The sequence below is a fragment of the Schistocerca cancellata genome, chromosome 3 (genome assembly GCF_023864275.1).
Source record: "Schistocerca cancellata isolate TAMUIC-IGC-003103 chromosome 3, iqSchCanc2.1, whole genome shotgun sequence".
In the NCBI taxonomy this organism is placed as follows: domain Eukaryota; kingdom Metazoa; phylum Arthropoda; class Insecta; order Orthoptera; family Acrididae; genus Schistocerca; species Schistocerca cancellata.
Window position 1 is genome coordinate 377,320,472 of NC_064628.1, and position 15,540 is coordinate 377,336,011.

At 42.6% G+C, this 15,540-nt stretch overlaps 2 protein-coding genes across 2 annotated transcripts in view; one reads left to right on the top strand and one right to left on the bottom strand.

Annotated features, from left to right (window-relative positions):
* The window catches only part of LOC126175067 (kelch-like protein 28), a 220,440-nt gene that overhangs the window by 204,141 nt on the left and 759 nt on the right, over nt 1-15,540 (top strand). The window lies entirely within an intron of this gene.
* The window catches only part of LOC126175069 (bolA-like protein 3), a 110,855-nt gene that overhangs the window by 53,011 nt on the left and 42,304 nt on the right, over nt 1-15,540 (bottom strand). The gene's annotated exons all lie outside the window — the stretch shown is intronic.

Consider the following 15,540-nt stretch of genomic DNA (forward strand, 5'->3'; position numbering starts at 1 on the left):
TACTGTTCTCACCCAGTTCTAGTCAACATGTGACCAACATCAAACATGAAACAAATTAGACACTTACTACTTCTTTTGCGTGCCCCTGACTGTGTCAGAGATGTCGTCTTCTTAGACACACCGCCATCGCGCAATTTTAATTGACGATTGCATTTCAAACCGCTCGTCAGCCTCATAGACCATTTAGTGTCAGAGGCAAAGAAAATTTAAATATATTCCAGACTAATAATTCCAACTACACCAACATTTTCTGTTATTGGTCAGGGCATCCGCTACTTTCGAATGAAATGAGGTCTGTTGCTTTGCACTCTTCACAAATTCTTTTACGTTATGAGTGGCGTTTGGCCAGCCCTGCTGTAGCCCGTAGAAGGTAGTACACAGTTACTTTCGGGGAGAATCGGATGACTACAACTGACGTAAGCTGTCCTCCCCTATGGACGACTCCCTCAGTCCCAGCTCAAAATGCACTGTTTACTCGCGCATCCCAACAAAGACAAACTCGTCCAACATTCAACATTCTAAATTTACATCCCTCACAGCCTCCGCATCCCCCACTTTACGACTCACCCAGTTTTTGCCCTAAGCGAACTGGCAGTTCACTCTCTGAACACATGAAGGACTGAATGAAAAAAAGCTACAACATCTGGATACTAAAAAAAATTTTGCTGAGTATGTAGACAAGGAAGACTGTGAAAGAAGTGCTTCAGGAAATTCTTACAATTCATTTATCACAATGAACATCAGTTTATAATTTACATTGTGTACGAGGGTAAGTCAATTATTACACGCAATTTAGTTATATTTTTGTTTATTGTGGTAGTACTGTCGTTTTACGTTGATGACGCATGCTTTGTTTATTTGTTGTTATATCTTTGCAATTTTCAAGCTGCTAGGTTAGTTTCGCCGTGCTGTTAATCATGGCTGCTCCACTGTCTATTTGCACCAAAGAAGAGCAGCGTTCAGTGATCCGTTTTTTGTGGTCGGGAGGCGTATCAGGGGCCGAAATTCATCGAAGACGTTCGGTACAGTACGGGAACAGTGTTTTGCCACAATGGAGTCTCTAGGAATGGATTGAAAAATTCCGAGCGTTCACGTGAAATGATTCTCTTGGACATACGATTAACTATTGACGAAGTGACACATCGTCTGCAAATTATTTCTGCCTGTAAATCATCCACAACAGATTTGGGTTTCGTAAAGTTTGTGCAAGATGGGTCCCAAAACAACTCACACAGTTGCAAACAAACGCGCTTGGACATCTGCAAAAAACATTTGGTTCGCTATGGTAACGAAGGGGACAACTTCTTAGACAGGATCATTACTGGTGACTAAACATGGATCCATCATTACGAGCCGGAGAGTAAACGGCAGAGTATGGAATGGAAACATCCAAATTCGCCCTGCAAGAGAAAGTTCAAGACCGAACCGTCCACAGGAAAACTGATGCTTACGGTTTTTTGGGACGCTCAAGGTCCAGTACTGGAACATTATGGGAAAAGGGGCACAACAATAAACAGTGTACGTTACAGTGAAATGCTTACTGCCAGGCTAAAGCCTGCAATTCGAAGCAAACACCGACGATTGCTGTCAAAAGGTGTTGCACGACAATGTCCGTCCGCATGCTGCTGCCCACACTGCTGAAACGCTCCATAAACTCAAATTTGAAGTACTGAATCATCATCCATGTAGTCCTGATATTACCCCTTCTGACTATCACTTGTTCGGTGCACTCAAACAGGCATTAAGCGGCCGTCAATTTGCCTCAGACAAAGCAGTGAAAGAAGCGGTGCATTTCTGGTCCGCAGCTCAACCGAGAACCTTCTTTTACGAGGGCATCAGGAAGCTTGTACAACGATGGACTAAGTGCGTTGAAACGCAAGGAGACTGTCGAAAAATGATGTTCTTGTAAGTTTCCTATTTGATTACAATAAAATATTATACCTACTTTGCGAATAATAGCTGACTTATCCTCGTACATAAAGATACAGTAATATTGGTATTTTCTATGTTTTTGCAGAATGGCTCTGAGTACTATGGGACTTAACATCTATGGTCATCAGTCCCCTAGAACTTAACTAACCTAAGGACATCACACAACACCCAGTCATCACGAGGCAGAGAAAATCCCTGACCCCGCCGGGAATCGAACCCGGGCGTGGGAAGCGAGAACGCTACCGCACGACCACGAGCTGCGGACAGTTTTTGAGAACTGTATCAATAAACACTGTTACGAATGAAATGTATTCGCAAACTGCGAATACGATATATCATCAGCTGAATAGTTTATTCTAGTCTCACAAAAGCCGGCCGCGGTGGTCTCGCGGTTCTAGGCGCTCAGTCCGGAACCGCACGACTGCTACGGTCGCAGGTTCGAATCCTGCTTCGGGCAAGGATGTGTGTGATGTCCTTAGGTTAGTTAGGTTTAAGTAGTTCTAAGTTCTAGGGGACTGATGACCACAGATGTTAAGTCCCATAGTGCTCAGAGCCATTTGAACCATTGAACCATTTGAAGTCTCATAAAAATTTGAACTGGACTGGGACTCGAACCCGGATTTACCGCTTATCGCGTGCGGTCGTCTTAACCACTTTTTTTTTCTTCAATTTGTTCGATATAGTTTGTTGCGTTTGGTATGGGCGGACGTCACAAGACATCCGTTCAAGTTGATCGTTGACGCCTTGACTCAGTTATTTTTATTACAGAGAGCACGCAGCCCTCTGACCGAACACGCTGAGCTACCGTGCCGGCTAGTCAGTTATCCGTACACATCTCCCGGACCCATCCAGACTTCCGTATGTCATGGTGTCTACGTCCAACAGTGCCTTCGTACCATTCGTGTGATTCCCGCCTTTGGGGGAGAATGCTTGTCTCGTCAGTTAGGCTTACTTTGACATGAAATACAATTAGTGCAGTGTCTTTATTTGACAATGTCTCTATAGTTGGGTGCAAATGTGCTTCAGATATGCACGTCTGAAGCACATTTGCATCCAACTATACAGATGCACGTCTGAAGCACATTGCATTGCATCCAACTATACAGACACTGTCAAATACAGACTCTGCACTAACTGTAAATACATTTACCTTTAAAACTAGTCTGAAAATATTGTCGTGTTTAGCTCAGCGTTAGTGCCAGCATTTCACAGGCTGAATAATATCCCTCATTTTGCTATTTTCATGCTGAATGGTTTGTTCCAACCGCCCATGGAGTCTCTCAAAGAAAATCGCCAACAGTCTGAAGTAATTGAAGAATTTCGTGTCATCCTGTCCCAACCCATCAAACTGAGTGTAGAATGCTCTTGCTTCTCCTCTTATTTATTAATTGGTTGAACCGAAACTAGTCGATTTTTTTTCTTTTCCTTTTCATTCGCCGACGTAATAACAATAAACCTTGAATTTGCTCTTTGTTCATTTCAAACAACACTGGGCGCTTAAAAGCAATAAATAATTTAAATAACAAAGTTAAATTATGAGAACTGGTTTGATGGTGAAAGTACACTGTCAATAATTGGCTGACTTGTACAAAGGCGACAGATATTTTACCGCTACGTGTGTAAACGCTAGATTTCCGTGAGCAGTGACAGTCAATTCTCCGCGGCAGAAGAAAATCCGCTGCATATGCATCCGGCCTGTCCTCACACTTCCAACATTAAGTGTTAAGAGTGACAGCAGATCATGCTTCGTTGCGTAGAGAGCTGAGGCGTAGCTGTAAAATATGTTAATGTCGAAAGGAGATAAACGAGAATTTAAGTGATGGAGGGACCAAGGAGGGCCACTCGTAAGCATCGGGCGGCTTCCGGAATGAAGCCTTGTCCACTCTCTCTTCGGCCTTGACCTTCCAGGCTGGAGGTGGTTGAACTCGCTGCGGTCGTCGGGTGTATATAAGTGCACGGAGGTCGGCGACCTACGCATAAGTCCAGCGGTCCCGGACAAATTCAACAGCAAGCATGGACGTCACAGTGAGTAACAAGCACACTTACACATCAGTTATCTGCCAAACGTAACGGCTTCCTACTGTGTGATACGAAATGTAAGCTCCTTTTCGAATATTTGCAGACGCCAGAGCGAAATTTTGTCGTGTGGTACACAGTCTGGTGGCATACAAGGTAGAGAAAAAATTTCTGTGAGTGCAGTTCGGGTCAACTGCGTAGATTTTTCGTGAAAACCTCGAGATGAAATCATCTAATTAAATCGTCCATCTCATTAATAGAATGATTACAATGATTACACAGTGTACTATAATGGTTACAGAAAAGATAAATTACAAGTTTAGACAGTCGCTAGCCGTTGTATGTCCAGCTACGTAATTGCTTTGCGAAGTTTTTTGCATTCCATTTTCGACATTAACATAGCTCTCGCGTTCCCTCGTCGCTGGACTTCTTAGCCTTTTGGATTCCTTTCGAAGCGCGCTTTCCTGTAACTTGCGTTTTTTTAAAAAAAAAAAAATTTCAATAATTCTTAAGATATTACGAGCTACGAGAGAAGACATTTTACATTATTTTGTAATTTTCAATTTAATATCGATATTCACTTATATTTCGGCGTATATTTTTATTATATCGCTTTAGGTCCTAGTACACCTCCGCAAACTCTTCACAATGGGACTTGAATCAATGTCTTGGGTGAAAATGTTTTCACACTCCATCAGTTTACAACTTTACAAGAGGCTAATTAGTAAGAATCGCGCTCATGCGCCTGCATTGGTGCGATGACGGAACGGGCAAAACAAGTAGTGCGTGACAAATACGTACAGAATGATTTATTCGTTGAGGGCAGGGGGAGTGTGAAACACTGTTTAGGCATTGTTAGTCTAGCAGCGATTCAAACCTAGCGGTATATTGGCACACAACAATGTTTGATCGATGAGTAAATAGACGTTTTCGCATCAAAACAACCACATAATAAAGTAATGGCAGTACATGAACGTCGAATCAAGCATACTTTTCCAGATAACCGGTAACCACAGCTCGAAAATGCATTGCTACTGACCCACGGCAGTAAAACAGCAGCAAGAAAACGACGAGCGCCCAAAAGTTTGTCTGGTAAATGAATGTGTTTGAGGCCGCGAAAATCATCTACACTCTCGAACCACTGTGAGGGACATGGCAGAGGGTACGTTACATTATGCCAGTTATTAGTGCTTTTTTGCCGTTCCATTCACAAAAGGAGAGCAGGAAGGATGGTTGTATAAATGCCTCTTGGCGTGCTGTAATTAGTCTGATAATCTAATTTTGTCCTCACACCCCTATGCGAACCATACCTAGATGGTTATAGTATATTCCTAGACTCAGCATTTAAAGCGGGTTCTCGAAACTTTCTTAGTGAACTTTCTCAGGACCTGACAGTTGATGATTGTGGAGACGACATCATAGTTACATGTTGTCAGCGTTAACCGGTTATGTTGGCCACTGATGCATCTTAGATATGGAACGTGATAACCCCTTTAGCATCAACTAAGGCCTGAAGATAGTGCATTGAAGCAACGAAACTGGTAGCTACACAATAAATAACATCTTAAGGACGACTGTAGGCGTTTCATTTTCTTTCAGTAGTGTACAGTCGCAGTCCCCCAAACCTCCAGCCACAAGGATGGACATAACAAAAACTTTCTCAGAACAGTTTACATCCTCTGTTCTTTCTTCACTCTCTTGGGAATCATACAAATCTGTGACCATTCGTGCTGCCCTTCTCGTTCTATTTGGTACGATCTCACAAACGTGGGCGACATTCTATGACAGTGATCTATAAGCAATCGCCTTCGTAAATTGACCGCATTTCCCTAGTATTCTGCCAATAAACGGAAGTCTACAACCTGCTTTACTCACAACGGAGCCTATGTGATCGTTCCATTTCGTATGCCTACCATTTGATACACCATGGTTTTTGTATGGGGTTACCTATTCCAACTGTGGCTCACTGATATTGTGTTCATACGATCCTAGGTTTTTTCGTATTGTGAAGTGCACAATTTGTTGCCAATCTTTAAAATCTTATCAACGTCTGAATATTTGTGGAACATCGTTCTGACTGAACTTCATGGTAGGCAACTGTGCCGTCTGCAAAAAGTCCGAGGTTTCTATTAATGTTGTTCGCAAGGTCATTGGTATACAAGGTGAACAGCAAGGGACCCACTACACTTTACTGTGGCACACCCGAAGTCCCTAGTACACCTTTTGACGACTCTCCATCCAATATGACATACTGCGTCCTCCTTACCAACAGGTACTCAGCGCAGTCACAAATTTCGTCTGATCGTTCTTTTGATAATAAGTGTAGGTGTGGTACAGCGTCGAGCGCTTTTCGGAAACTGAGAAATACTGCATCTATCTGACCAACATGATCCATGGCTTTCGGTATGTCATGAAAGAAAAATGCGAGTGGGCTTCACATGATGTATATTTTCGAAATCCTTGCTTGTTGGCATGAGGAGGTCTTTTTGCTCGAGATGCCTCATTATGTTTGATCTCATACTATGTTCTAAGATTCTACAACAATTGGAAGTCAGGGATATTGGATGGCAGTTCTGTGGATAGCTTCTGCTATCCTTCTTGTAGACATGAGTGACACGTGCTTTCTTCTAGCTACTGGGCACGTGTTTTTGTTCGAAGGGCTACCTCAGCTACAAATTGGGTGTACAGTCCAATAGGGTTAAATCGGGCCCTGGGCTTTGTTCAGTTTTAAGGATTTCAACTGTTTCTCAATACCACTGCATTTCTGTCATCTATCCAGTGGTACGACGATTAAATTGGGGAAATACTCCTGGGTTTTCCTTTGTAAATGAACAGTTGAAAACATATATAATCATTTCTGCTTTTGCTTTGCCACTCTCAATTTCAATTCATGTCTTGTCCATGAGTGACACTAACTTTGGTGCCACATACGACCAGAATTTCTTTGGGTTTTGTGAAAGATTTTTCGACAATATGTAGTGATTGAAGGCTTCATGCATTGCTCTCTTGACTACCAAACGTGTTTCATTCAGCATCTCTCTATGCATAGCCTATGCTTTGTTTGATACTTGTTCGCAGTATTCTTGTTTCGATAGTTTCTCTTTACAGTCACTGTATACCACGGAGGATCTCTCCCGTCATGAACTGTTCAACTGGGTACATACCTGTCATGAATTTTTTTACAGGATGCACCAGTCATTTCTTCGACGATTTCAACTTTGTAGCGATGGTGGAGACAAGAATTTTGAGCATTTGCTGTTAAAAATATGACTTGAGAAAATAGAGCGTTTAAAATTGAATTTCCGATTTCTTTTTCATAGTTGAAAGTTATGGATTTGCTGTACTTGTTAAAATAAAAGTTCATTCGTGGACTTTAGATTTCATTATTGAAAACATTACACCTCTCATTACCGTACGTCGGCTATCTTACTCCAGGCTGTTCCTGTCGTACAACTTAATAACTTAACACATTAGCAGCATTACGATTCTTTTAGCTAATTGAACATCACAGAAAATTCTTGTCAAACGTAACCAGCCACAAATAGGAATTCAAAGTTCACCTAGGTTTGACTGTTCAGCTGAAACCATTATCTTCGCTAATTTAACTAGTAACTGCGCTCATCAGCATAACAGGTATCAGTCGGATCAAGTCAGTTTAAATGCACGCGTGTACATGTGCTCGTAGCTGATTGATTGTCGCTTTATGGCCATAGTTCCCCAATGGTAGATTTCCGACCTAACGGTTACCTGAAAACGTTTGCTCTACTTAGCATCCCTTAGCCGGCTCAGATGATATGAGCAGGTTGTTTTCCTTCGCCCTTGTATACAGAATATGCAGTAACAAAAATAGCCTTTGCAGCTAGTATAGTTTTCATTCCATTTCTCAAATTAATACTTTAAGAAGGTGGCTCACAGCTTGTAAAAATGTGAAAAAAAAGAGTCGCTGATAAAATTTCTTTATTATACAGTTATGTTCACAGACTACCAAAAGGCAGCATGCAGTGTTTACAACAGCTTACAAGGCGATATAAATCAACGGTGTCCAATAATTCGTGTTAGGCGTACTGTTGTTCCTGGTACATAGAAATGATTTCCCAAACCATCTGAAGGGCGCACACACAGTGATGTTTGCCGACGACAAAAGCATTTTTATAAAAGAATGCACTTAAGATGATCTACAGCAGAAAGTCTGTAAGACAATAAATGAGGCACGAAAATTTTAGGAATAACGCTTTGGTCATGAATAAGGAAAAAACGGTACGGATGAATTTCCATAATAATAAAAGTAAAGCTAGAAGCAGCATAAATGCTGAGTTAGGGAACTATGTTGTTGCACAAGCTTCATACACAAAATTTCTGGGCATTGGGTCACTGAACAGTTGAGCTGGGAGAAGTTTGAATAAAAAACTATGTAAATGCTATCTGCTAAGAATGCTTCAGAGCTGTTGCAGTACTGAATCATTGTTGTGTGCCTATTTTGCTTGTATGGACAACTCGCTCAGATATGGTTTGATATTCTGAGGAAATATAGGTATTGCAAAACAAACTTTCAAACTTCAAAGGAGGGATGACAGAAAAATGAAAGGTATTCTGCATAGCGCTACGCGGGGAAATATTTAAAGAATTTAAAATAATGACATTTCCTAGCTAGTAGATTAATGAATGTGTGTGCTTTCTGAAAACCCACAGGAATTTTTAACATTGAACAATTAGATTCATAACTACCTGGCCAGGAGCGAATAGGTTTCGCGCACCGAGAGTTTCATACAAATTGAACTACGTATACAGACAGTTCATCCATCCTAGGAATCGAGAATCTCGATGATTTTTGCCTGTTATCGACATTGATACTGACAAGATATCGATCATAGATCCAAGACATTCGAGAATTTTTAATTTTTCCAAGTTTGAAGAAGAAACGCTATTTTTTCTTTTCAGATTAACAGTTTCAGATTTTCCATTTACTTGTACTGTGAAACCTTTTTTCTTAGCAAATTTCATGATTCTATGGCAAGGGGAAGTACCCTAAAGGTTTTGATGAGTGTGTTTGCGAGTGTATATGCGACATAAAAGTCTTATCGTTTGACTCCATTGATTTAGAAACTTATGTTTGTTAGGACTATAGACTTCAGTATGTGACAAACTTCAACTTGATTTTTAACTTTATGTTACATAAAATTAGATATTGTTGTTTTTTTACGTTTCTTTTCCACAGTAGACTACTCCCTAAAAAATTCCGAATCAGACCTACGATCATACAAGATGAAGGTACGAAGTAAATAATCACTTAAAAATCATTTTATAGTGCAATAAAACGTGGTTAAACGCACTTTGAGTTGGATTATGAAGGACGTGATTCTGCTTAGTTTTCCGATTCTAAATGTCAGCTCTCAAAAGCAAAGCAGTTACAGATAAACTATCCATCCAATCCAGATAACAATAGCTATAGAAAGCCTCGAATTATCAGTGTAATATCCAAAGAAACACCGCCCACAGATGAGACTGTTAATATGCTAATGGCAACTGCCGAAGCATTCGCAACAAAGTGCCAGAACTGAAGCGCTCCTAAAAAGCAATGAGGCTCAAAAATACTAATAGTAAATACAAAAAAGCTGGTGAATGAATGAATAAATGTTGTCTGACTAGGGCCTCCCGTCGGGTAGACCGTTCGCTGGGTGCAAGTCTTCCGATTTGACACCACTTAGGCGACTTGCGCGTCGATGGGGATGAAATGATGATGATTACAACACAACACCCAGTCCCTGAGCGGAGAAAATCTCCGACCCAGCCGGGAATCCAACCCGGGCCTTTGGGATTGACATTCTGTCGCCCTGACCACTCTGACCGACAGAAAGCTCGTTAAAATCGAAACTGATAGCGGCGAGATTTTTGGTGAAGATTTAAGTGTATACCGAAAGGACTGGCTAATGGGAAACGGAGGTGATGTATTTATTACAGCAGGCAAGGAACTCAGAGATAGGAACTGAAGCTGCTTGCGAGTTTGTTTGGGCAAGACTCAGTATCAAGGGTGGGAATAAAATTATAACTGGATCATTCTATCGACCACCAGACTCACCTCCTGATGTAACCGAAAAATTTAGAAAAAATTTCAATTCGCTTGTACGTACATTCCTTAATTATATTCTAATTATCAGAGGAGACTTCTGGGACGATTACAGTTTTGTTGGTGGTGAGCGTGACGAGACATGCTGTGGAACATTACTAAATGCCTTCTCTGAAAACTACCTAGCTCAGATAGTTCGGAACCCCACTCATGATGGAAGTATATTACATCTAATGTCAAACAAATACACCGCACATCGCTATGCTGTCGAAAGCTGCCATTTTGAGAACTGTGGCTGTAGTACTATAAGGTTTAAAATGATATATTTCACATTTATCACAATTTATAAACCTTACTGACCTGACCCCTTTGAGAATGTCCACATCAAAACTGGTCTCAGTGGCCACGAGGCAGTTACAGCAACAATGGATACCGAAGTAATGTACAAGGCGGCAGCCACTCAAGGAATATTTTAAAGTATTGGTGTAAAAATTTTATTTCAAAGGTCACAGTAAAATCTTTACAAGTTTTCTCCCAGAGTAACTTCGGCTGTGCCTATGTGACACAAGTTGCCTGCCTTTCAGAACTGAGGCAGGTCCTTCCAGTTGCTGCTGGTTAGAGATGCCCTGAGCCTTCAGCTGAATTCTGCTAGCAAATTCAAGCCATCGGTGTTTGGCAATAGCATGTGTGGGAGGCAGATTATGCGTGTGGCTCTGCGTCCCATGACCGGCCACCAACAGAACTTAACATGAACCGCCTCCCCTCCTGTGGCCCACTTCATTTAGTTTGTTCGACATACTAGACTGGCCGACACATGGTAACTTCCACCTTAGGCGCGCCCTTGCGTCCTGTACACTGAAATGTATTATCTTTATTTGATCCAGTCTCCTGCTCTCTCATGCAACATCAGCCCTGGACCCCCACCTGATAATTCATTACTGCTGGGCCACCTTAACACAGACGTCAGAAGCGTGACGCTACAACCTCTCCCTCCCGCGGTTGTACAGTACGAAGGGCAGCTAAAATAAGAAGAAAGATCTATATGTTCAGCAAACCAGACAAAAAAGCAGCAGTGTGATATGCCGACGAGGAATTTGAAACCTTTAAATCAGAACAGGAGCATGCAGACGAACTCAAGTTTGAAAGTACAGTTGTCCATGCCCTGGATAGATATTTACACAGTAGAACAGATCATGATGGGAGGGATCCTCCATGGCATACGCCCTGTACAGAAAGTTTTAAAGAAAGAGAGACTGCTGCATAGTGGTCATAAAACAAAGCATAGGGCTACAGATAGCGATATGACGAATAAAATGCGATTGGCTGTCAAGAGAGCAATGTGTGCTACCTTCAACGACTACCATAGAAGAGTACTGTAGAAAGATCTATCGCAAAACACGAAGACATCCTGATTGTATTTAAAGGCTGGCACCAAAGTTAGTGACCAGTCACTCAAGGACGAAACAGGAACTGAAATTGAGCATAGCAAAACAGAAGCAGAAATGCTTAACTGTCTTTTCAAACGTTCTTTACAAAGCAAAACCCAAAAATACTGCCACAACTTAATTCTCCTACCATTGAAAATGTGAGCGAAACATATATTAGCGTCAATGGCGCTGAGGAACAGCTTTATTCTCCAGAGTGGGTGACAGAGAGTGGTGGGTTCGCGTGTCATGGGGCAGAAAGCGAAAGAGGGAGCAGGCCGTGCGGCTGGCTCCCTACGTCTTAGCAACATGTACGAGGTTCTCCTCTGTGTTGATGATAACTCTGAGCCAGCACGGGATGCCTCTCCTGTTGGGCCAGTGGTCGATTTTCCTGTCCAGTCCGAAGAAGTAGAGAGGGTGAGTATGCTTGTCATTTGGAGCTCCAATGTTAGGCGGGTGATGGAGCCCCTCAGGGAGATAGCAGCAAGGTGGGAAAGAATTCCAGTGTGCATTCGGTATGTTTGCCGGGAGGTCTCATCCATGATGTGGAGGAGGCCCTGCCGGCAGCTATCGAGTACACTGGGTGCAACTGGCTGCATGTAGTGGCACATGTCAGCACGAATGACGCCTGCCACTTGGGTTCTGAGGCCATCCTCGGCTCCTTTCGGTGGCTGGCTGATTTGTTGAAGGCAACTAGCAACGTATTGGGGTACAGGCTAAGCTGTCTATTTGTAGCATCATACCCAGAGTCGATCGCGTTGCTCTGGTTTGAAGCACAGTGGAAGGTCTAAACCAGAGGCTCAGACGACGCTGCGACGGTATCGGATGCGAATTTTTCGACATCCGCTATAGGGTGCAGAATTGCAGGGTTCCCCTTAATATGTCTGGCGTGCACTACACGCAAGAAGCGGCTAATAGGGTAGCGGAGTACGTGTGGCGTGCACATTGGGCTTTTTTAGGTTAGAGAACTCATCTCTCGGGATCAAAGACAATTTGTCTGTTAAATCAGCCACAGTGACCTCAGAGAATGTTGGTCCTCGCAGATCAGAGACACAAAAGATTAATATGATTTTAGTAAACTACAAGAGCATCCAAGGACAGGTCCCAAAATTAGTATCGCTTACTGAAGGTTATAATGCACAGATAGTATTGCGAACAGAAAGCTGGTTGAAACCAGACGTCAATGACAACGAAATACTAAGTTCTGATTCGAATATTTATCGTAAGGATAGGTTGGTTGCCAATGGTGTAGGCGTGTTTATTGCAGTAAAAAATCGATAAAATCTAGCGAGGTTATCACGGATTCCGAATGTGAATTAATCTGGGTGAAATTGAGTATCAAAGAACGGTCAAAAGTGGTAATCGGATGCTTTTATAGACCACCTGGTTGGTTGGTTGGTTGGTTTGGGGAAGGAGACCAGACAGCGAGGTCATCGGTCTCAACGGATTAGGGAAGGACGGGGAAGGAAGTCGGCCGTGCCTCCCGGCATTTTCCTGGAGCGATTTAGGGAAATCACGGAAAACCTAAATCAGGATGGCCGGACGCGGGATTGAACCGTCGTCCTCCCGAATGCGAGTAGACCACCTGGGTCAGAATCTGTAGTTGTAGGGCGCTTCAGACAGAACTTGCAGAATATCATTAGTAATTTTCCTGATCATGCCTTTGTAATTGGAGGTGACTTGCCAGGTACAGACTGGGAGTGTTATACCATCAAAAATGGTGCCAGCGACGGGGATTTGTGTGGCGTTGTTCTGGATGTCTTATCCGAAAATTACCTTGAACAGATAGAGAACCAACTCATGTGGGTGACGTCTTAGACCTTCTGGCAACAAACAGACCTGAACTTATCGAATCAGTTAACGAAAAGGAAGGTATCAGTGATCATAAGGCTGTGACAGCATATATGACAACGGATCCTGCAAGGAATCTTCAGAAAGGTAGGGAGATATATTTGCTCAGCAAGGGTAACAGGATCCAAATTTCATAATATCTCAGCAGTCAGCGTCAAATCAAATATTCGGTGATGAGGACGAAGATGTGGAGGAGAAATGGAAAAAATTCAAAGGCATTGTTCAATATTCCCTTGACAGTATGTTGCGAGTAAGGTTTTAAGGGATGGGAAAGATCCGCCATTGTTTACCAGCCGTGTTAGACAAGCGCTACGAAAACAAAGAACACTTCATCTCAGATTCAAGAGAAGTACAAACCTAGCTGACAAACAAAAGCTGAACGAAGCGAAAATGAGCGTAAGGAGAGCAATGAGAGAAGCGTTCAATGTTTTCGAAAGTAAGACGTTATCAACCGACCTGAGTAAAAACCCCAAGAGATTTTGGTCGAATGTAAAATCAGTAAGTGGTTCAAAATCATCTATTCATTCTCTCAGCGACCACATGGCACCGAAACGGAATATAACAGAGAGAAAAGTCGAAATACTGAGTTCGGTCTTCCAAAGTTGTTTCGCCGTGGAAGATCGTAACACTGTCCCTCATTTCAATCGTCGTGCGAACGTCGAAGTGGCAGATATTGAGATAACCGATCGCGGAACTGAAATGCAGCTACAATCGCTTAGTAGTCGAAAGGCGCCAGGATCAGATGATATACCTATAAGATTCTATAAAGATTATGTGAAAGAACTTGCTCCACTTCTAGCATAATTTCGCCATCCACGATTTGCTACGTCGCTCGGTGTTGGCTTGGCAGTCCTCAGAGATGGAAGTGTTGATCGCTGCTCCCGCCAAGTGTGAGGTTCGAACAGTACTCCGGTTTCTCCAGGCAAGGAAGTTACTGTCCGTGAAGATTCATCAGCAGCTGACTGAGGTTTATGGTAAAGAGTGCATGTCCATTCAGCATGTCCGCAAATGGTGCAGGGCTTTTGGTGAGGGTAGCATGGAAGTTCACAATGAAGAACAGAGTGGAAGACCGCCAGTTTCAGATGCAATTGTCCAGAAGATCAACAGTGAGCTGCTCAAAGATTGGAGGGTCACTGTTCGTGAACTTGTTGAATGCATTCCTGAAGCTTCCCATGGCACAATGGAAAAAAACCTTTAACAGAAACGTTGGGTTATCACAAAGTATGTGCTCACTGGGTCCCCTGAATGCCGACTCACGGACACAAGGAGCAACGCCCTCATTGTGCTCACAAGTTTCTTCAACAACGTGAGGGGGGAGGCAACAAGGAGAAGTTGTTGGACTCTGTCATCATGGGAGATGAAACGTGGTGTTTCTTTACACCCCCCAAAACAAACAACTCTGGTTTCATTACACATCCCGAAACAAACAACTCGTCAGTGACATCACTCCAGTTCACTGCCACCAAAGAAATTAAAATAAATGCAGTCGGCAGGAAAGGCTATGGCAAGTGAGTTTTGGGATCAGAAGGGGGTACTCCTCATCGATTTCATGCAACCTGGGATGACAATAAACTCAACATTTACCAAACTCTGGTGAGCAACCCAGAATCGCTGGAGAGGACAACTGACACAGGGAGTAGTGCTTCTTCACGACAATGCTCGACCCCACGTTGCTCATCAAACACAGGTGCTTTTGAAGAAATTTGGATGGACTGTTATGCCCCATCCCCTATACAGCCTGGACTTAGCCCCCTGCAGTTATCATCTCTTCCCCAAGCTAAAGGAACTCTTAGGTGGCAAACACTTCAAGAGTGACGATGAAGTCCAATCAGAGGTCACACGCTTCATCAGGTTGGTGGGAGACTTCCTAGACTTAGGGATACAAAATCTGGAGCACTGTCTTCAAATGCGTGTCGAAACAAATGGAGACTAGTTGGAAAATAGATAAAAGTGTAAGCTTTTCAACTATGATAAACTAATAACAACAACCAATGTCTTCTATTTGTGAAAAATATGGGAACTTACTTTTGGTACAACCCTCATATTTAATGACTGATTTTTTTAAAAAATGCCTGATTTTCCCGCCAGTTTACCTTCCCCTAGTTTTCAGGAGCCAAGCGAGAAAAAATACAAGTCACTGCGCCATTGTGTATGCCACATTTCTGTGTATCTGAACTTCATAGCAATTAGAGAAAAACAGGTTTGTCACTCAGACATCATCACTGATTACAAAAACTTGTATTGCAATATGAA